This window comes from Nymphalis io, chromosome 6 (assembly GCF_905147045.1).
Source record: "Nymphalis io chromosome 6, ilAglIoxx1.1, whole genome shotgun sequence".
Lineage (NCBI taxonomy): Eukaryota > Metazoa > Arthropoda > Insecta > Lepidoptera > Nymphalidae > Nymphalis > Nymphalis io.
In genome coordinates this window covers 3349858-3375303 of record NC_065893.1, presented here as the reverse complement: position 1 = coordinate 3375303, position 25446 = coordinate 3349858, and the positions used below count along the sequence as shown (strand labels likewise).

Genomic DNA, 25446 nt, shown 5'->3' with positions numbered 1-25446 from the left:
ATGTATTGGGAATCAGTTTAAATAACCAAAAGTTAAATAAAAATGTAAGACAAGGGGTCTCAAACTCAAAAAAATCACTAAACAGTAGGAAACATATGATTCATTGAGACCATTCCAATCCATTCCATCTGCAGTAGCAGATATATCGTGTTTGTGCTCATACCAACTTACTAGTTGGTGAGGAATTGGGTTTCCTACTGATTTCAGGTGATGCTGCAGCATCACGTTAGAGTTACTATGTTATTGTGATGTAGTTAACGTCACAGTACTTAATATTGAATCGATCATACCATTAGACTCACATCCCGTCAATAACTAGAAAAGAGCGGCTGATATTGAAACAGATGAACATAGTATCTTTAACCATAACTAAGCACATTATCGATCAAATCACTTTGAAAAAAAAATCAATGAAATCAAAATCGGTTTATCCGTTGATGAGCTACAATACTATAGACAAACACACAGATATATACGTAAAACTTATAATATTTATTATTTAAGAGTAAATGAATTTTAAAACTGAACATAACACACACATTTGTCAATTTTTTTAACGATTTTTTATACTATGAATATAAACAAGTCTTATACTGATATCAGTATAGAAGGTTAATTTATAATAAATTGTTTAGAAAACCTCCGCGCTCCACCGAATAGATAAAATTAGAAGGAATTTCTCGATGCCAAGAATGCGGGGTTTGCCTTATGTTATGGTTCATTTTGTTTTAGAACCGTGTAACTACAAAATATAATTTTGTATATTGTGTATGACGGACAGATTAACAAGACATGGGAGACTACTTAAATGAACGTAATTACCAATGAGGGCATTTTATTTTAATCCGAATTTTTATATTAGATCATAATACTTAATTTTTGATTTAACAAATACTCAAGTCTAAGAATGATGTTTTCGAAACGTACTAATAAAACAAATCAAGTAACAAAATGTACTGTAAAAGTCGCTGGAGAACACTTCAATTTCAAAAGAAAAATAATCCTTCGAACGAATCTAAAGACAAATTAATGAAATCCCGAATAAAATCAAGCGCTTGAAAAATATCGAGCTACTAATTCCGAGACGCGTTGGAAGTCAGTAAGGCTATTCTGTAAGAACGAACTCGAAACTCACCGCAGAACTCCGTCGTAAACTGTCAGAAAGTGATATGCGATATTGACCATAATAATTATGTCATTTCAAGAATACACACATCAAAATAGTATATCAGCACAAGTCAGTTGTCAACATTTCAGAGGTGAATAATGAAGAGTTCTTATATTTATAAATTAATAACTTTATTAAGTATACTTTCAATGGTAATCTTCTATTTAGAAAATATAATAAAATAAATGTCTATGATTAAGATTTTTGTAAGTAATTTTGCAATTTGCAATTTTTATTTTTATTTTAATTCAAATTTAGCACTTTTTATATCAATTTTATAAGCTAATTTTAAATATCTATTAACCATGGGTTCCGAATGACAATTCCAATCTAAATTTTATTATTAATTATATATAATTAAAATCTAAGTTTATTTTTAATATGTTGTTCGTCGTCATATTTGGTTGCAATTGATGTTTTCATTAGGGAACTTGGAACAAACGATAAATTGATGTCATTCAATATAAAAATTACAAACAGAAAATATAGAAGAAATGCGAATTCCGAAGTTTACTTTAAAAAAGGAGGATTTTCTTGTCTATGTTACGCGATAGCTTCGTCGATTTATCTGTTTTTATTGTAGAATAGTAGGCAGTTTATCTTGCGTGCACATATACGCGTTTTATACAAGAAATTCTATCTGGCTATTACCGACTTTAATAATAATTATTTTTAATAAATAAACTGAACAGACCGTCATTTGGTTTAGAAAGCCTTTTATATTACAAATGTTATCAAAACATGACCTTAATCAATTAGTTAAGTTTAAGAGCTGTTAAGAAATAACTATTTTTGAAGAGAAGTAATTTTCCTCTTTATGTATCTAAAACATCTATCTAGTATAATGTTATATAGTTATGACTAAGTAAACGCAGACAGAATCAATTTCAATCTTATTATATGCAGATTTTTTTTTCAAAGATGTCGTTAATTAATTTTATGGATTTGGAAAGTTAATTACTATATTATTTTACTATGATTCTCCTAGCACGCCCGCTCGGTTTGAAATTTTGCTATTTGGGATTATATAGATCCTTAATAATAAGGCCGAAAAGTATCGCCGAATATTCGGCTAATCGGTCACGCTTATAAATATAATCAATAAAAAATGGTTAAATATTATACAAACTCTAGTGTGTTAAAGTCTGAACAATTTAAGACGAGGTAAGTAAAATGGTAATGAAAACTTGGCACTGGTTTTTCTTTTTCTTAACAAATTAGTGAACATTAAAATATACTAGTTTTAAGGCAAGAACATACTTATTTCGAAAATGCCCTCATTATAAAATTCTAATTTTTTTTATAGAATAGGAAGGCGGACGAGCATATGGACCACCTGACGAATCTGACCAACGCCCGTAGACATTAGCATTGTAAGAAATGTTAACCATCGCTTACATCACCAATGCGCCACCAACCTTGGGTACTAAGATGTTATATCCCTTGAGTGAGCCAGTGTAATTACAGGTAATTACACCCTTCAAACCGAAACACAACAATACCAAGTACTGCTGTTTTGTGGTAGAATATCTGATGAGTGGGTGGTACCTACCCAGACGAGCTTGGACAAAGCTCTACCACCAGAAAATTCTTATTACAAATAAATTGACTTTGTAAATTATCTTTTTTGGCTACCTGATACTACTGGTAAGTGTTAACAACTGCCCATAGCTATACTATGGCGCTGTACGAAGCCACCAGCCTTGTGAACTAGAATTTATGACCCTTGTGCCAGTAATTACACCAATATCAAGTACAAGACAATACCAACTAGTGTTGTTTAGCGGTAGAATAAATGATTAGTATTCACGAAGCCTTACACTGAGTAAAATCTATTTTTATAAGAGGGTATAAGACTAAATTCTAATCTTTTATTTGAATTTGATAAATTAAATGATTTGATAAATCCAGTTTCAAGTTAAAAATAATACATTGTGTGGTTGTGTCTGATAAGACATAAAGCATAAAATTTTCTCATACTTTACATATTTCTTATTTATACTAGTACACATCGTATCGTATCGTATACATGTTTTTTTTCGTAAAACCGTTTTGTTTTATTCTTATAACGATATAAAGCTTTTGGCGCTTACTACATTTTCTTTCCGCGAAAAAATCAAATCTCCTTGTGCATATCACCCGTTCTTTATTCAGTCGCTGCGGCGTTGTTGACTCGAGAGGACTACGGAAAAAAATGATAGCACTTTGTATTAATTATCATATAGTTAGAAAAACTATACCAAATTATTGAGAGTAATTTGTAGTGTTCAAAACGAAAAAAATTTAAATACAATATACTGCCGGTCGTTGTAAATAGAAAAACCATAACATCGCGCGTCGATTTAGACGCGTGGGTGAAATCTGAAATTATGCTAGCTTTAGGCGCACTCTTAATTCTAAATATTTTTATAACACAAATAATTCGTTAAAATTATTAAGATTATTATTCACCTATAAATTATATTTGAATACAGTATTATTTTTCGAGATCCATACTAGACTATACCAGTTACTGGTTAAATACAATGAAAAATCGTGCCTAAGTGTGCCTAACATAGTAGATTGATTAAAAAAAAAAATGTTTTTTTATTCATTAGCATCTGTTTGATATGGAAATTTGAAAATAAAGCGACGTTCTGAACAATGCTTTAAGTTACAAAAGCATTTTCGTTCCTTTAGTAAAATTGAAGTTTTGAGAGAGGCTGAAATTATTTTTTGTTCTTCGAGAATGTGATAAAACATAATGAAAGGTAAACATAATTAACTTTAATTAGTTTATTAGATTCAGTTTATCAGATCTTTAATTTAACTGTTAATATGTACGGGAAAAAAATCTTACAAAGTAATTTTTAACCAGATACGTGTTTTTCGTTTTGGTAAATTTTTTTTTTCTATAAGTACAGCTATTAAATTAATCGTGTGCACATGTCGATGTCTGATATATCAATAAGCTTTTCTTATTGATATATTTAGATATGCAAACACGACAAGATAAAATATTGCATTTGACCCTAAGGAAATCACTGAAATCAATTTTACTGTACTTTGTCTTTGAAAGAAAACAGAGGTGTTATTCAAAGCTATAGTAGTAAGCAATACTAGTTTATATATTTATAGTAAGCAGTATTAGTTTATTTATAAGGTCGTAAGTGTTTAATAATAACAAACGATTATGCTATGTTAGCTAGAATTATATAAACAATCTACAAAAAGACTAAATTTTGATGACATTAGGAAAGGAATGCCGCGCATTTGGTAATTTTTTGACGTCAACAGTTTTTGTAAACAAAACAGCATGGGATCGAGTTCCCATGAGATAATTGTTCATTGCTCTTATTTATATTACCGAATTATATAATTATTAATTTTCTTAATTGCGGTCATATTCAACTAAAAGTAATATATATTTTTAGTACGGTTACCAACCTTAGGTGCCTATTATAGATACACACTATAATCCGATGGCAATTTGACACGACTGGTGACAGTTCAGTTTTAGGATTAACTGTTTTCCAAAGTACGTATTATCAGAGCTACGTGCTGCTACTGAGAAATATTGAACAGAATTACTTTACTAGTATGTTGATTTTTACTAGTAGGTTTGATGTCCGAGTCGGGTTTGACCCTAAGAGATCAGGATCTGCAGTCTTATACCAATAGACCAACGAGACAATCAACACACATTTTATATTAATTTGACCTCTACAGTGCTTCTACGAATATTTACGTACGTCTGGATGTAATAGAATTTCGCGACTCAATTATGGTCCTCTATGGACTATGGTCTTCCATGTCTTATTACTCAACGGATCATCTTGAAATGTTATATAGAAAAGATCAGTCTACCTAATACCTGCCAATCCCGCAAACGCGGACGACGCCGCGGGTGTAAACTAGAACCAAAAATATATTTTGGTCATCTACCATTTTCTACAAATCTCAATCGAACATTTACCGTCTATTCTATATTTATTATTATTATTATTATATAAGTCCACCAGGTGGATAATATATATATATTATCCACCTGGTAATGTAATATGATGTAAATATTTTACAACTGTATTGGACGCTCGTCAGAAATGCGTTTTCTTGCTATTCATATCATTTCGATTACGTGATTAAAGCCTTATCTTAAGAAAGACTTGAAATCACTGAGTTATACAAGTGAAGCACTAAACACCAAACTAAAAAGAATTAGAAAATGTATTAATTAAGTATGAAAACTTCGCGGTGCTTGCCCGATTTGAAACTACGATCTTTGTTTTGATCGACAACTCCGAACAATTTGTCTTGTAGACCTTCAAAATAAATGTATTTTATAAAATATTATTTGTTTAAAGCTCGTTTTAATTAATTCAATAATGAAAACACGCACTGAATTACATTGCAATATTAATAGATACTTCAGTTCATAACAATCTTTGTATATTATATATTTTAAAGTATTATTATTATTAAAACATGTAAAATCCAGTAAATTATTCGTTCTAAAAGTACATGAAATTAAATTTATTATATGTACATATGTCGGTGTCAAATATATCAAAAAGGAAATATCTTTACTTATGCAAATATGACTTTTATATATCTTAAAGTATTATTATTAATAGTACATGTGCAATTCAGTTGACTTTGTAATTGGATAAATTCTTTAAAATAAGTAACTTTGTTTGAATCAAGTCGTAAAAAACTTTGCAAAGAAAATTATATTACGATTATACAATTATTTTTATACAAGCACTTCTTTGTTGTTATTATACTGAAATGAACTCCAACGTTCGGCGATGATGCTTATAAAATGACAACAATTGAGTTCCCTAAGAGTTCAACGCACGAAAATAAGACATAATAGGTACTTCCACGCGTACGTAGCTATTTTATTTTCAATTTATATAGGTTATTGTTTTACGTTATCTTTATAATGAATATCGTAAATTTATGTTTATGAGAACACGAATTCGATTTTCAAATAAACTGATGAACTGAACATTATTAAAAAAACAAAGAATTAAAAAACCAAAAATGACGGTTATAAAAATTTAATATAACCACATGAAGGTTGCCCAATATGACGTTTGCGCGAACCCTTGTTCGAAACTCAAATCGCGATGGGAGAGCGTCGGGTCAACAGTGTCACTCCGACTGTACGCTCACGAACATCGGCCGAAAACGCGGCAAAGTCGCGCAGTTTTGAAAATAATTAACGGATAAACATTATTTGTGTTTTGTTTTTTTTCGCCGGGTAATTTTAATAATATACCAGTATTATTAAAATATTACGTGAAAATGATTTAAGTGTCGTCAGTCAACTTCAGTGACTTGTGAATTTTGTTTACTTACTTAAAATTTTAAGTGATATATTTTTTTATTATGAAAAATCGTATTGATATTTGAAGCGAAATCGCCTAAGACTTGTACTATGTTTATTTTTATGGAGTGAAATTGTTTTGAAACAACATCAAGCAACTGTTAAAAAATTTATTTTTAGCCGACAGGTAAGTAATTTACAAATTACTTTCAAATATGCAAAACTTTTCAACAGGTTCAGTAAAGGGTCAATGTTCTTACAAACTTTATCTTTAACATTTTCATGCTAATATCAATAAAATATTTTATTTTTGGTAAGCACTTCGCGTATGATGAAGGTCTTTTTTTAGGAACTTTAAATATAATAAATATTTAATTAAAAATAATAATTATTTACATTGAAGCCTATTAAATATGTAAAAATATAAAATAAAAATAGTCATTATACAAAACCAAAATAGTCACTATACAAATTTATGGAAATAAGATAAGGATCGTTATAATGTTAAAAGAACAAAACATTCGGTTTTAAGTTCGAAGAATGACCAAATAAATCTCTTCTAATTGCTTAACAACATAAAGAAGATTTTTAATTTTAATAATCGGAGAGACCTTCGTCCAGCAGTGGACGGCAAAAGGCTGAAAAAAATAATTAATGACATATGAATGAAATTGTTTTATAGGTAAATTGCCCCATGTATTTTTAATTATAATTATTAGACACATATAATATTAAAGCCCAAGAGAAATTAGATACTCTTAAATTTATATTTCTAAATAATACTAACTTTAAACATTGCTTATTTTTGAACGAAATTCTAGTCATTATATCATTTGTTTAGTTTATACTACAATCATAGTAAAATAATTAGACAAATTATTACCGAACTTGTTCCGTCGGTATCCGTTACTTTGTATTATTACGATAATAAAAAAATAATTAAGACATGCAAGAAAATGTCTTAAAATTGCAATAAAATGCACAAAGACAGCATTATAAAAACCTCATCCGATGTTATGAAGGCTTTTAGTTCAGGAAATCTACGACGGAAAAACTGAACATTTTTTTTCACGGTCACTAAAAAAGTAATACTTTAAGATAAATGGATTTCGAACATTAAATACGTAGTTTAAATACTTTATCCGGGACATATAAAATGAAGAATTACAGCTGAGTGTTCATGAATGAATTCGTCATTCAGATGAAAAGGAATTTAAAATGGAATCCACTGTTGTCAGCTTAAATATAAGTAAAATTAAAATAAAACTTTTCAAAATTAATACAGCTTGAGAAGACGATTTAAAAATTAATATTATTTTCAACTCACATTAAAATAAATTGAATATTTTATTTAAAAAGAAGTCAAGATGGTCCAGTGGCTAGAACAGAGGAAACTTAACCGTAGAATGCGAGTTCAAGCCCTGGCAAACACCACTGTTATTTCATGTACTAAATTTGTGTGAATTATAAAAAATCATCTTGTTCTTGGCAGAGAAAGAAAACATTGTGAGGTAGCATGCATGTGAGAGATTATACCAACCCGCATTAAAGCAGCGTGGTGGATTAAGCTCTAAAGGCATTAGAACATTTACGGGCAGTAACCTTACTTTTTTAACTTTAAATTAAAAACATACTTGTAAAGCTTCGAAGTCGTTTCATAATCATGATGTGAAACGACGGAAATTAAGCTCGAGCTACTTCACCGCATGTAGGAAGCACATAACAAACATTTTGGGGAAAAATACTTCGGATTAATACAAAATGTTGCCAGTAACTGCTCTCGTAATTGCCAAAATTTATCAAAGTCAAACTTCAGTTATTTTAGTTAATGCATATCGTATGGAATTTAATAGGTATTATTAAATTTACGGACATATATATCAAAACATAAATCTATATACATATTATGTAGATATATTTTTATTCGTCGTCACTTATACCGTACATATTGATAATAAGAAATAAACTGGGTCACTAGTTTCTTCACAATTCACTGGGTCATACAACGTACGAACAGAAGAACAGATAGACATGGAGATGAGCATAATCTTGTTTTTAAGATAACTAAATACTTGTATTGTTTCTATATTAATAATTAGCAAAATTAGTGGCATCGCGTATATTTAGAAATTAAAGACAGAGATTCAATTTCATTTATTTGTATAGATATCATGTTGATACCACATTTTTTTCATCCGAACCTCTTCGTTCACATAGAAAGCACGGAACAACATATTTTGTTAATATTACTTTAGAATCTATTTACTTCCATATACAACAAATTTGTATCTTATTCATGAACTAGGTTCACACGAGTAGAACAAGGGTTTCAGCCAATGAACACGAATCCGTAATGAATTATGCACTTAACTTTTCTCACGAACCACTTCGTCTATTAGTGAAAGCCGTTCGGTAGTTTTTGAGTTTGTCGCGTTTAGACAAACATACAGACATACAGACAGCGGTAATGATTTAGAATATATAAAACAACGTCTAATCTATTTACATCATACAACAAATAAAGATTAATGTAAATGTTTTTATCACGTAACAATCAATACAATCAATGGACTATAAAAGTTCTGTAAATAATAAAAATTACTTCATCTACTTAATGTTTCTAGTCCAATTGCATACTTTTGTATCAATCAGTCTAATCAATATAGTAAATAAACAGTAATTAATCGACATCATTATAAATAGCATTTGACTGTAATACTACGACTTTTAACTTAGCCTGTATGGACAAAACGTGAACTACTTTACTGGTGGTAGGGCTTTGTGCAAGTTCGTCTGGGTAGGTATCACCCACTCATCAGATATTCTACCGCAAAACAGTAGTACTTGGTATTGTTGTGTCCCAGTATGAAGAGTGAGTGAGCCAGTGTAATTACAGGCACATATAATATATAATATAATACACATAACATCTTGGTTTCTGAGGTTGGTGGCGCATTGGCGATATAAGCGATAATTAACATTTCTTACAATGGCAATATCAATGGGCGTTGGTGACCACTTACCATCAGGCCCATATGCTCGTCCACCTACCTATTCAATATAAAAAGGAGCACTTTTATTTTTTTTTTATTTAATTCATAATTGGAATACCTAAGACGACTGTAATTATTTTTACGATAATGTGATGATGAAAGACACAACAAGAAAGAGGGGACTTCTTAAAGACAAGATTTATCTAATATTTCCAAATAATTAGCTTTAACTCAAATAATCCTATCTTAATGAGCATAAAGTTTCAAGGTTACTCGTCTACGTCAATCCATTGGGAATGGATTTTTTAGTGATTATAGAAAAAAGAAAGAACAAATACAATATTCGAACTATCAAACTGGATACCCGTGATTTCTTTACTTTACTCATGGACATATTTGTCACTTATAAAATAAGTTTTATTTGTCTTTCAACAAAACTAAAGCAAACAATTATGTTGTTTGTTAGAGGATTAAATATAGCGACAGTATAAATTAAACGACTTCGTTATTAAATCAGTATTACCCAAAGTTTTGAGTAAACTGATTATTAACCTTTTCAAGCGTTCCGTATTTCGGTACGTATTAAACCGATGAGGGTTATCTTACCTACCAAGCTATAATTGTTTGAACATATTCGTGGGCGAAATCTGAGACTTTGCACACATCAAACCCATAAATCTAATAACTCGGAGAGAACCATTATTTGTTGAATATAATTGTGATAGTCTACTATTACGACAATGTTTTGAGTGTGGAATAAAATTACTTTAAAGTTTTATTTATTATTATTAAACATTAAACAACTACCCACTTTTTGCTTTGTTTTAGGGTGAGTGAGCCAGTGTTATTATGGGTGGTAGAACATTATGATGGCATAAAAGGGACTATAGCATATTTCCGTTTAACGTTTGGAGGAATAATTATATATTAGGAAATTGTTCGACAAATAAAAATTTTAAACAAATATTATATTAAAAATTAGATACCATATAGATTCAACCATAGGATGACTGAAGGCTGTACAAATTTGGCATTGAATTGACGCGATTACATTGATCGAGATCTTGAATATTCTATGGTATTCGTTATAGATTCGCGAAAAATTTATGTTTGAAATGTCAGTGAAGTTGTTATCGGAACTTTGGAAGTAAAATTGAGGGTAAATACAAATGGCTCCCCAAATAGTTTTATTTGATGGTTTCCAATGGGAAGCTTGTGTCGCTTGCAAAAACGCATATATTTTCATACGTAGACGTACTACGTATGAAATATGCGTTTGCGTTGCGTATAATAAGTAACGCGGTTTCTATTAGATGTATTTCTATTGAATGGGGTGTGGTTACAATAAAAAATAAAAGACGAATTCGAGAAAAGAAATCGAGAAAAGAAGCTGTTGTTGCGTGGCGGTAAGGCGGGGGAAAATAATCGTAGGTAATATATATATATATCTTGGGATCTTTATTTCTCAAAAATTTATACCAAATTTTGAAAGCTTAATATATTCAATTAATAACTAAAATTCTAAGATAATACAAACAGATTCTTTAATGTAAAGGTATAGAAAATTAGAAATACGTTCAGCGCTTCAATAAAAGTAACTACAAACTATTTTATGAAAAGTAATTTATGATCGGTCTAACAAGGGTAGGTTGTCGGCGAGAAGCTTCAAATCAATATGTGATATAACATAGTAAATATCTACTTACGTTTCTTTATTACTACCATTTTACATTTAACAATAAATAAATTTAAACTCATGTTAAGAAAGCTTATTATATTGTACGGGATTATATAAATGATAGATAAGCGAGTTAGTATTTGTATTATATATAGGATTATTACATGTATTTTTTTTTATTGCTAGTTTAAGTAACTGTGTTTCTTGCCGGTTTTTCTCGGTGGAATCTATATTACGACGATGTACGAATATGTTTATGTTAAAATTAATACTGTAAAATGACGATTTAGAAGTGCTCGTGACAGCCTAGTTGAATAAAGTATATTTGAACTTATGACTTTTTTTCAATATTTGCTTTTTTTATTTAATACCACTGATTGTCACAGTAAAAATAACTAGCATCTGAGAAAAACGGCGCATTTTCTATATTATGATGAAATATCTCATTTTTAATAAAATAAAAAAAATATATTTGTTATAACAATATTATATTTCCTCCAAACGTTGAATGGAAGTTGAAAAACATTTACATTTTTGTTTGAATCAAACGTTAATAATGCGATATTATCAGTGATGTTGACAAATGTTCAGCAATGTCGAAAATATTAAAAATATTCTTTCTATGTTTCCGGAAGCAGGAAAGTATAATTTGCTTAAATTATATTACAATACAAGTATATATTGTCAAGTCCTTTGTCTTTGCTAGTCTATAATATATATATTTGTCATATTAAATATATATGCAATAGCTGCTATGAGTGCTTTCCGCATTTATATTACTGCTCTGCTCGTAGCGTAATGCTACATGGCTTATTACCTTTTTTGATTAATTCAAATCATCACTTTATATATCAGTGTAGATATATAAAGTTATGGTCAAATATCACAATAGAATTATGATAAGTTCTTGTTTTATCCGTGTACGAATCAGTCTTACTAGTCATCTACGTTTTTACTCGATTATTCGCTTCCTCTCCATCCTTCCATTCATCTCTATCTCTAGTCATATCTTCAGTTATATATTTCTTTCATATAACCTTTAAAAAACCATTCATCTTTTATTAGTCTTTCTGTATCTATAATTCTATAATTGTCTTTTAATTTAACGGGAACTCGAGATTGTCCTGTGATCTGTCGCCTTCATTCGAACCAATTATATTTCTCACGTGTCGGTTACAAGCACAGAACGTGTAACAAATGAGTGTCAAAAATGAACTACACTTCTCTCCCCCCTAACACAAAAAGCTGCGGGAGTAAAGTCGTTGTAATAGTGTTAAAGCAGCGTTCTAAATAAATCTTGGAAAATATACTGCAAAAAAAGTTACCTTATTACAAGATTAAGTACATTTCTCGAATAAAATAAAATTTGTCTTGGGAATGGTTATCTCGTTATGACGTTGCTGAGTTGTGTAGACTTTATATAATTCAGAGTGTGTGTGTTCGTGTTCTAATGAGTACATCCATACTTAAATTAGAATTGTCCTACTTTATCTATAGTATTTTTCCAGCTAAGATGATAAACTGTTCATTCAAATAGGATTATTTATTATGTGATATTTAAAAAGCTATAAACATTTTGAGATTTGCTTTAAATCAAATAATACTGATATAGCTCGTTTGAATCATACGAGGAGTAGATAAATATACCGTGAAATCATTAGTCGAAATCTTTAATAATCCATAATAATGTTAATCAATAATAATGGTATGAATTTTTGAAAAAATGGCGTTTTGAATGTCGCCAAAGTTGCTATCGGAACTTTGGAAGTAATTAAAGTGGATAAAAGTAGTTAAGCAGAATAGCGTTGTGTTATAAATAGTATATAATATATATTTATTATTATTTTATTGCAAATTGATGACAATTTAGTGATTATTCATATGCAAATATTATTAAAGTTTGCATTGGATTCTACGACTACGACTTTTTCATTGGCTCGAAATGTGGGCCAATTGTCTTACTTGGTGTTATTGTTTTTCATTTGCAGGTAGGGGTTTTTGTATTTTGTACCTGTCCGGTATAAAAGATATAAACATACGGGTACGCGACCCCACCTTCCCCGAGCTACTTATGCTACACCCTATGTCTTCCGTGGCATAAGTATCCCTATACCTTGAATTCCCACCAAATTTCCTCAACATCCCTCTATCCTGAACTGGTTTCCTACTCTATGTTGGGGAGGTCAGACGGCAGTCGCTCCTTGTAAAACCAGTACCCGCCATTTAACATGGAAAAGAAGAAAATAATTTTAGGTACAATGTCTAGGGCGTCGCCGCAAAACGACGCGCAGGCACATCGCCCTAAACCTGCGACAAGTGGGAAAGGGCTACCGTGTCAAGTACGGGCACGGCTAAAGAAGCAAGTACCTAAAAAGAAGCTCCGCTTTGCCACCTGGAACATCGGCTCTCTCACAGGTCGCTCCCTTGAACTGGCTGACGTACTGACGAGGCGCAGGGTTTATGCTGCATTCTTGCAAGAAACTCGTTGGAAGGGGAACAAGTCCCGTGATATTGGACTGGGTTACAAGTTGATCTACTCCGGCTCCCCCTCAGGAAAGAACGGTGTGGCCGTAGTACTGTCCGAGGAATTCCAGAACAGTATTCTAAAAGTCGATAGACTGAGCGACCGACTTTTTCGGGTGAAGCTACTGATAGAAGGAGTAATTACTCATCTTATCAGCGCCTACATTCCACAGGTCGGCGGCTCTGAATCGGAGAAGGAATCCTTCTGGAAGGACTTGGAAGACATGCTCCGCTACATTCCCAACACCGAGAGCATCGTGATAGGTGGAGATTTGAACGGCCATGTTGGTGAGGAGTCGCGTGAATATGGACGAGTACATGGCGGCTACGGTTATGGTTGTGAGAATGCAGAGACAGATTCAATTCTCAGCACCTGCTTATTATCAGACCTTGCCATTGTTAACACTTTCTTCCAAAAGAAACCCGAGCACCTCGTCACCTATAAAAGTGGGCCGCACTCCACCCAGATCGACTACTTGCTCATAAGAAGAAGCCAAATTGGTAGAGTGACCAACTGCAAAGTAATTCCTGGGGAATGCCTCACAACAGAGCACCACATCCTTGTCACGGACATGCTGGTAGTATCAAGCAAAAAAGTGCCTGAACGATGCAGACCTAAAATTAAATGGTGGCTGTTGAATGGACCAAAACAGCATGACTTCTGTAAAGTCGTAGCTAGCTGCAACTTAAGCACAGACACAAATGAATCAGTCGATAGTCAATGGTCTAGGATCCAGCCAACAGTGAACACCATTGGAAAACAGGTCCTTGGCACTTCGAAGGGAGGCCGCGTCATCGACAAGGAGTCGTGGTGGTGGAACAGCTTAGTACAGGATGCAGTTCGAGAGAAAAAGACACAGTTTAAAAAGTGGCAAGAGACCAAATCTCCTGAAGACCGGGACGCGTATAAAGCAGTTAAATTTGCCACCAAACGAGCAGTTGCCAAAGCCCGCTACCAGACGTTGTCATCTCTTTATGACACGCTTGAGACAAACGAGGGCCAAAAGACTATCTTCCGTTTGGCAAAAGCTCGGGAGAAAGCGACATAAGACATTACAAAATGTCTTTGTGTAAAGGACTCAAATGGCACTTTGGTTTGCGACGCAGTTAAGGTGAAGGAGAGGTGGCGCGACTACTTTAACGTGTTGCTTAACACACAACACGGTAATGTCTCTCCTCCAAACTGCCTCCTAATCTCGGACTTGTTGCACCGGTAACACCTGACGAGGTACTCAAATGTCTTCGTACAATGAAAAACCGAAAAGCCGTAGGCCCTGACGACTTGCCGATTGAAGCGTGGAAAGCGATGGGTTCTCAGGGTGTGAACCTACTTACTGACCTTTTTAACCAAATACTTACTAGCCGGAAGAGAACTCTTGGAGATTGAGTATCATTACTGCAGTATATAAAGGCAAAGGTAGTGTATAGGACTGCGAAAGCTACCACGGTATTAATGTTATATGCCACACAATGAAACTCTTCGAACGCGTAATCGATTCAAGGCTCCGGCAAGAATGTACTGTCTCGGAATGTCAATATGGGTTTCGCCCAGGCTGTGGAACCATAGACCCCATCTTCACCCTAAGAATACTGGCCGAGGCCCACAAGGAAAAGAAGAAGCCGCTGTACATGGCGTTTCTAGACCTGCAGAAGGCATTCGACTGCGTCCCACGCCAAATTATATCGTGGGCTTTGAAGATGAAGAACGTGCCACAAATCTATATTGACATTATCCGAGACATGTACCATAATTCGGAATCAATAGTAAGGACCGCCATTGGCGACACACATCCTTTCCCGATCACAGTTCGTGTCCACCAAGGCTCGGCCCTGAGTCCTTTTCTGTTCAGTGTAGTGCTTGACGTTGTCACAGTGAAAGCCCATGAGCCGTTTCCCTGGCTCATGATGTATGCTGATGACATTGCACTGGTAGATGAGGACAAACAGGTATTGGAGCAAAAGGAAGAGTGTGCTAGAGAGGGGAGGTCTGATGCTAAATGTTGCGAAGACCGAGTATATGGCCTGTGGCAGTACGGACCCCGAACCCATAAAGATAGGCGGAGAATCCGTTATCAAGGCGGAAAAGTTTAAATACATCTTGATGAGTGAGGTTGGTACAGTCGAACACGACGTCAGAGCTCGAACAAACGCAGCCTGGGCCAAATGGCGGGAAGTCATCGGGGTAATCTGTGATCGCAGGATACCGGTGAAATTAAAGGGCCTTGTGCACAAGTGCATCATCCAACCAGTCTTATTGTACGGCAGCTAGACGTGGCCAGCTCTCGCGAGACACGTTCAGCAACTTCACGTCGCGGAAATGAAGATGCTGCGGTGTATGTGTGGCGTTACGCGACTAGATCGCATTCGTAACGAGCACATCCGTGGTAGCCTTGGATTTTGCGATGTAGCGGATAAGTTGCAGGAAAGCCGTCTGCGTTGGTTTGGCCACATTTGCCGCAGACCACCAGACAATGTCGGGAACCGATGCCAGAACTTTGTTGTCGAAGGCCCTAGATCCCGCGGCAGGCCCAAGAAACGCTGGCTCGATGTTGTGAGGGACGATATGAGAGTGCACGATCTCACTAAGGAGGACGCTTTAGATCGGGCAAAGTGGAGGCATAGATGCAGGATAGCGGACCCTGGTGTTACTAGGCCGGGAAAACGCTAGGCAGAAGAAGAAGGTGTTATTGTTTTTCATGGGATTCTAGATTCCTCAGCTGGTTCGATGGTATTCGGCCTATCTGTCTATAATCGAGCCAGCTCTATTCATCGCCATTTTTAGGTTGTAATCCAGAATATCAGCGTCTCTAAGGCGTCTTCGGTGTTGTCCATACTAAATATGAATTTTATAGTGCATAGTGGATATCTATATATAAGGGTTGTCTATCTGTACTCTTTCTATTGGAATAATATATACTTTATTTTAGTAATATATGTAAGTGAACGGGCAAGTAGCCCTGATAGTTACCACCAAGTGGATTTATACATACATACATACTCTTCGTGTAAGTGATTTAACACGATAAAGAATGATATGCAATAAAGCTTTTCTGTTCTACCTTATTACGCAGTTACATTTACATTTTAAAAATGTATGAAATATTTTTAAAATGTAAAAGTAACTGCATGCTTCATGTTGCATTATTCATCGAAAAATACAACGTTCTTTAGATCCGTCTATTTCGTGTTAAATAAAAAACTGATGTTCGTTGCTCTGCATATTATTCAAATAGCGACAACTTTAAGCACTTTTGTTAAATTCTTTGTTTAAAAACGTTAAAATATACGACGTAAAATAAGTATTAGATATTTTTTATACGAACTATTTAATTACATAAAGTATTTTATAATTAATTGACAACATTTTAATTATCATGGTGTTTTAATGTTCCACAACATACTCGTAGATCATATAGGCTTTGTCACATACACGGAATGCCTTCCTTTTGTTTTAGTCTGTATTCTAATATAGATATATAATCTTGCACACTCTTGTTCTGTTGATAATTTAGTTTATCTACATATCTAATTAATTTATAGGTGTCAACATTTTTTATTATTTTATTTTTATTTTATAGAATAGGAAGGCGGACGAGCATATGGGCCACCTGATGGTAAGTGGTCACCAACGCCCTTAGACATTTGCATTCTAAGAAATGTTAACCATCGCTTACATCACCAATGCGCCACCAACCTTGGGAACTAAGTCTCTTTAAACCGGAAACACAACAAGAGGAGAAGGTTTGGAGCTTATTCCACCACGCTGCTCCAATGCGGGTTGGTAGAATTCACATGTGGCAGAATTTCAGTGAAATTAGACACATGCAGGACAAATTAAGCACATGAAAATTCAGTGGTGCTTGCCCGGGTTTGAAGTCACGATCATCGGTTAAGATTCACGCGTTCTTACCACTGGGCCATCTCGGTTTTTTTTTTTTTTTTTTTTTTTTTTCTTTTTTTTTAGATGATTTCACTTTGACCAAATCTGATGAGTGTGTGGTACCTATCCAGACGAGCTTGCACAAACCCTTACCACAAGAAAAGCACAAGTACCGAATGAATAAATTTATATGTGTAATTTGACATTTGAAAGAATAAAACAGATGTGATATAATTATAATTTCACTACACAATGTTCAACTCTTACAATATAATGTTATTTTAAAATGTGTGCATTAAAACGTAATGCTTTCACAAAAAGTTCGTGCATATATAGTTTTTACAAAAACCATGGTATTAATATTATTAAAGTTTTGAAATAGCCTTTGGTTTTCTTATGAAGTGTTATTCAAATAAAACGGTGCATTACGGTCGAGGGTCGCCGTAATACTCATCTTCCAATTGAATTCCACACGTTTCTGAAATAACTTTCCGTACAGCTCAGTTACAAATGGACCGATTGAAATATGTATATTAAATTATTTAAATAATTGTTGACATCAAGCACTTTAATATTCATGATTATCATGTTTAATTCTTATTTTTATGTTTCTCGGGATATTTATTAGATGCAATTGCTTTTTTTTGCAAATTGGAGTTCTTACGGCAGAACCGTGTTATAATGACTTTCATTTACACGACTCATAAAACAATACAACACATATATTGAAATAGGCATTTGAGTTCTGGAGTAACATAAATAATAGTAAATTAAATATTGAGCAAATGTTGCTATAGCGGCAGCGGTGAGGGGTTGAATAACCCAAGATGGTATGTTTGTTTAAGTTTCTCGACCAGAGATGACCCGTCTTTAATTGGATAGGAAGTATGAACAGTTGGGTTTATGTCCCACTGCTGGGCTAAGGTTCTCTCTCCTTTAGAGACGAAGGTTTGGAGCTTATTCTACCACGCTACTGCAGCTGCCTGCTACAATACAGGTTGATGGATACACATATGACAGAATATATCTGATACATGCGGGTTTCCCCACGATGTTTTCCTTCACCACCGATTCGAGTAAGTTTGGAGTAGGTATGAAGAGCAAAACTAACAACCAAGTGCAAGCCCGTCTGGATCGGTATCATCGCATATTCCACTGCAGACAGCTAAACTTAGTATTGTTTAGTTCCGGTTTGCAGGGTGAGTGAGTTCGTGTAGCTAGGAACAAGAAATATAAAACTTTAGTTCCCAAGGTTGGTGGTGCATTAACGTTGTAAGGGATGGTTTGTATTCGCAGGTTGCCTATGGTTATAAGCTATGTGACCACTTACTATTAGATGACCCATTTACCAGTCCGCCTACCTATTTTCAAAAAAGAAAAGGAAGAATATAAAAAATATAAAAACACACAGATATAATATGTAAGTGTTATGTAATGGTATTCAGAGATTTTATCTCATATTCTTAACGAAGCAGTAAGTTTCAGAGATCTCTTCGTTAATCAGTATATTGGCTGTAAGATGTTTCAAAAGATACGTATATTATATACATAACAAAAGTTTAACACATTTAATGAATAAACGTAGAACGAAATCGGTCGCGTTGAAGAGTCGAAATTGAATTTGTCTTTAGACCTAAGTTTTGATCAATATCCTATTACTTTTTAATTAGAGCAAGATGAAAAAAGTCAAACTTCACAAGTATTGATTAAAGTTCTATATGTTATCTATTTTAGCCGTTCGTTGGTCTTGTGTCTAGATAAGGCTGCAGATTCCAAGGTCCTGGGTTCAAAACCCAGGCCGAGCTAATAAAAAAATGTTTGGTTTTTCTATCGAAAATTTCTTGGTAGCGGCCTGGAGCCTGGAAGTTGAAAGTGTTTTACTTTCGTGCCTCGAAAAGCACGTAAAGTCGTTGGTTCTGCGCCTTAACTCTTACCGGTCGTGATGGATTGCCGTCCCATCGCATTATGAGAGTGAGAGAATAGAAATTGCACTTGTGCTTGTGTACACACTTGTGCACTATATTTGTGACACCAGCGCCGAAGACATCATTAATCCTTCGAGCTGTTTCTGCAACACTGGCAACTCCTTTCTTTGTCGCACTTCCAAAAAATGGAATCCCTTACCAGCTCACGTGTTCCCCTCCTCTTACAACCCGGGTTCCTTCAAACGAGGCGTGAAGAGGCATCTTGCGGGCCGGCAAGGCGAAGGCGGCTAGTGCAGAACGTTTTTCCCGTCTGTACTGGCCGTCGTCGCGTTTGGACTCTACTACCACTTACCATCAGGTGGAGTAGAGTCATTTGCCCTCCCGGCGATAGATAGATAGGCTTATCTTAAGAAAGACTTGAAATCACTGAGTTATACAAGTGAAGCACTAAACACCAAACTAAAAAGAATTAGAAAATGTATTAATTAAGTATGAAAACTTCGCGGTGCTTGCCCGATTTGAAACTACGATCTTTGTTTTGATCGACAACTCCGAACAATTTGTCTTGTAGACCTTCAAAATAAATGTATTTTATAAAATATTATTTGTTTAAAGCTCGTTTTAATTAATTCAATAATGAAAACACGCACTGAATTACATTGCAATATTAATAGATACTTCAGTTCATAACAATCTTTGTATATTATATATTTTAAAGTATTATTATTATTAAAACATGTAAAATCCAGTAAATTATTCGTTCTAAAAGTACATGAAATTAAATTTATTATATGTACATATGTCGGTGTCAAATATATCAAAAAGGAAATATCTTTACTTATGCAAATATGACTTTTATATATCTTAAAGTATTATTATTAATAGTACATGTGCAATTCAGTTGACTTTGTAATTGGATAAATTCTTTAAAATAAGTAACTTTGTTTGAATCAAGTCGTAAAAAACTTTGCAAAGAAAATTATATTACGATTATACAATTATTTTTATACAAGCACTTCTTTGTTGTTATTATACTGAAATGAACTCCAACGTTCGGCGATGATGCTTATAAAATGACAACAATTGAGTTCCCTAAGAGTTCAACGCACGAAAATAAGACATAATAGGTACTTCCACGCGTACGTAGCTATTTTATTTTCAATTTATATAGGTTATTGTTTTACGTTATCTTTATAATGAATATCGTAAATTTATGTTTATGAGAACACGAATTCGATTTTCAAATAAACTGATGAACTGAACATTATTAAAAAAACAAAGAATTAAAAAACCAAAAATGACGGTTATAAAAATTTAATATAACCACATGAAGGTTGCCCAATATGACGTTTGCGCGAACCCTTGTTCGAAACTCAAATCGCGATGGGAGAGCGTCGGGTCAACAGTGTCACTCCGACTGTACGCTCACGAACATCGGCCGAAAACGCGGCAAAGTCGCGCAGTTTTGAAAATAATTAACGGATAAACATTATTTGTGTTTTGTTTTTTTTCGCCGGGTAATTTTAATAATATACCAGTATTATTAAAATATTACGTGAAAATGATTTAAGTGTCGTCAGTCAACTTCAGTGACTTGTGAATTTTGTTTACTTACTTAAAATTTTAAGTGATATATTTTTTTATTATGAAAAATCGTATTGATATTTGAAGCGAAATCGCCTAAGACTTGTACTATGTTTATTTTTATGGAGTGAAATTGTTTTGAAACAACATCAAGCAACTGTTAAAAAATTTATTTTTAGCCGACAGGTAAGTAATTTACAAATTACTTTCAAATATGCAAAACTTTTCAACAGGTTCAGTAAAGGGTCAATGTTCTTACAAACTTTATCTTTAACATTTTCATGCTAATATCAATAAAATATTTTATTTTTGGTAAGCACTTCGCGTATGATGAAGGTCTTTTTTTAGGAACTTTAAATATAATAAATATTTAATTAAAAATAATAATTATTTACATTGAAGCCTATTAAATATGTAAAAATATAAAATAAAAATAGTCATTATACAAAACCAAAATAGTCACTATACAAATTTATGGAAATAAGATAAGGATCGTTATAATGTTAAAAGAACAAAACATTCGGTTTTAAGTTCGAAGAATGACCAAATAAATCTCTTCTAATTGCTTAACAACATAAAGAAGATTTTTAATTTTAATAATCGGAGAGACCTTCGTCCAGCAGTGGACGGCAAAAGGCTGAAAAAAATAATTAATGACATATGAATGAAATTGTTTTATAGGTAAATTGCCCCATGTATTTTTAATTATAATTATTAGACACATATAATATTAAAGCCCAAGAGAAATTAGATACTCTTAAATTTATATTTCTAAATAATACTAACTTTAAACATTGCTTATTTTTGAACGAAATTCTAGTCATTATATCATTTGTTTAGTTTATACTACAATCATAGTAAAATAATTAGACAAATTATTACCGAACTTGTTCCGTCGGTATCCGTTACTTTGTATTATTACGATAATAAAAAAATAATTAAGACATGCAAGAAAATGTCTTAAAATTGCAATAAAATGCACAAAGACAGCATTATAAAAACCTCATCCGATGTTATGAAGGCTTTTAGTTCAGGAAATCTACGACGGAAAAACTGAACATTTTTTTTCACGGTCACTAAAAAAGTAATACTTTAAGATAAATGGATTTCGAACATTAAATACGTAGTTTAAATACTTTATCCGGGACATATAAAATGAAGAATTACAGCTGAGTGTTCATGAATGAATTCGTCATTCAGATGAAAAGGAATTTAAAATGGAATCCACTGTTGTCAGCTTAAATATAAGTAAAATTAAAATAAAACTTTTCAAAATTAATACAGCTTGAGAAGACGATTTAAAAATTAATATTATTTTCAACTCACATTAAAATAAATTGAATATTTTATTTAAAAAGAAGTCAAGATGGTCCAGTGGCTAGAACAGAGGAAACTTAACCGTAGAATGCGAGTTCAAGCCCTGGCAAACACCACTGTTATTTCATGTACTAAATTTGTGTGAATTATAAAAAATCATCTTGTTCTTGGCAGAGAAAGAAAACATTGTGAGGTAGCATGCATGTGAGAGATTATACCAACCCGCATTAAAGCAGCGTGGTGGATTAAGCTCTAAAGGCATTAGAACATTTACGGGCAGTAACCTTACTTTTTTAACTTTAAATTAAAAACATACTTGTAAAGCTTCGAAGTCGTTTCATAATCATGATGTGAAACGACGGAAATTAAGCTCGAGCTACTTCACCGCATGTAGGAAGCACATAACAAACATTTTGGGGAAAAATACTTCGGATTAATACAAAATGTTGCCAGTAACTGCTCTCGTAATTGCCAAAATTTATCAAAGTCAAACTTCAGTTATTTTAGTTAATGCATATCGTATGGAATTTAATAGGTATTATTAAATTTACGGACATATATATCAAAACATAAATCTATATACATATTATGTAGATATATTTTTATTCGTCGTCACTTATACCGTACATATTGATAATAAGAAATAAACTGGGTCACTAGTTTCTTCACAATTCACTGGGTCATACAACGTACGAACAGAAGAACAGATAGACATGGAGATGAGCATAATCTTGTTTTTAAGATAACTAAATACTTGTATTGTTTCTATATTAATAATTAGCAAAATTAGTGGCATCGCGTATATTTAGAAATTAAAGACAGAGATTCAATTTCATTTATTTGTATAGATATCATGTTGATACCACATTTTTTTCATCCGAACCTCTTCGTTCACATAGAAAGCACGGAACAACATATTTTGTTAATATTACTTTAGAATCTATTTACTTCCATATACAACAAATTTGTATCTTATTCATGAACTAGGTTCACACGAGTAGAACAAGGGTTTCAGCCAATGAACACGAATCCGTAATGAATTATGCACTTAACTTTTCTCACGAACCACTTCGTCTATTAGTGAAAGCCGTTCGGTAGTTTTTGAGTTTGTCGCGTTTAGACAAACATACAGACATACAGACAGCGGTAATGATTTAGAATATATAAAACAACGTCTAATCTATTTACATCATACAACAAATAAAGATTAATGTAAATGTTTTTATCACGTAACAATCAATACAATCAATGGACTATAAAAGTTCTGTAAATAATAAAAATTACTTCATCTACTTAATGTTTCTAGTCCAATTGCATACTTTTGTATCAATCAGTCTAATCAATATAGTAAATAAACAGTAATTAATCGACATCATTATAAATAGCATTTGACTGTAATACTACGACTTTTAACTTAGCCTGTATGGACAAAACGTGAACTACTTTACTGGTGGTAGGGCTTTGTGCAAGTTCGTCTGGGTAGGTATCACCCACTCATCAGATATTCTACCGCAAAACAGTAGTACTTGGTATTGTTGTGTCCCAGTATGAAGAGTGAGTGAGCCAGTGTAATTACAGGCACATATAATATATAATATAATACACATAACATCTTGGTTTCTGAGGTTGGTGGCGCATTGGCGATATAAGCGATAATTAACATTTCTTACAATGGCAATATCAATGGGCGTTGGTGACCACTTACCATCAGGCCCATATGCTCGTCCACCTACCTATTCAATATAAAAAGGAGCACTTTTATTTTTTTTTTATTTAATTCATAATTGGAATACCTAAGACGACTGTAATTATTTTTACGATAATGTGATGATGAAAGACACAACAAGAAAGAGGGGACTTCTTAAAGACAAGATTTATCTAATATTTCCAAATAATTAGCTTTAACTCAAATAATCCTATCTTAATGAGCATAAAGTTTCAAGGTTACTCGTCTACGTCAATCCATTGGGAATGGATTTTTTAGTGATTATAGAAAAAAGAAAGAACAAATACAATATTCGAACTATCAAACTGGATACCCGTGATTTCTTTACTTTACTCATGGACATATTTGTCACTTATAAAATAAGTTTTATTTGTCTTTCAACAAAACTAAAGCAAACAATTATGTTGTTTGTTAGAGGATTAAATATAGCGACAGTATAAATTAAACGACTTCGTTATTAAATCAGTATTACCCAAAGTTTTGAGTAAACTGATTATTAACCTTTTCAAGCGTTCCGTATTTCGGTACGTATTAAACCGATGAGGGTTATCTTACCTACCAAGCTATAATTGTTTGAACATATTCGTGGGCGAAATCTGAGACTTTGCACACATCAAACCCATAAATCTAATAACTCGGAGAGAACCATTATTTGTTGAATATAATTGTGATAGTCTACTATTACGACAATGTTTTGAGTGTGGAATAAAATTACTTTAAAGTTTTATTTATTATTATTAAACATTAAACAACTACCCACTTTTTGCTTTGTTTTAGGGTGAGTGAGCCAGTGTTATTATGGGTGGTAGAACATTATGATGGCATAAAAGGGACTATAGCATATTTCCGTTTAACGTTTGGAGGAATAATTATATATTAGGAAATTGTTCGACAAATAAAAATTTTAAACAAATATTATATTAAAAATTAGATACCATATAGATTCAACCATAGGATGACTGAAGGCTGTACAAATTTGGCATTGAATTGACGCGATTACATTGATCGAGATCTTGAATATTCTATGGTATTCGTTATAGATTCGCGAAAAATTTATGTTTGAAATGTCAGTGAAGTTGTTATCGGAACTTTGGAAGTAAAATTGAGGGTAAATACAAATGGCTCCCCAAATAGTTTTATTTGATGGTTTCCAATGGGAAGCTTGTGTCGCTTGCAAAAACGCATATATTTTCATACGTAGACGTACTACGTATGAAATATGCGTTTGCGTTGCGTATAATAAGTAACGCGGTTTCTATTAGATGTATTTCTATTGAATGGGGTGTGGTTACAATAAAAAATAAAAGACGAATTCGAGAAAAGAAATCGAGAAAAGAAGCT

At 33.0% G+C, this 25446-nt stretch overlaps 1 pseudogene; it reads left to right on the top strand.

The window, feature by feature from the left end:
- The first annotated feature begins 13214 nt into the window (after positions 1 to 13214).
- LOC126769136 (uncharacterized) lies at positions 13215 to 15006 on the top strand (annotated as a pseudogene).
- The last annotated feature ends 10440 nt before the right edge of the window (positions 15007 to 25446 follow it).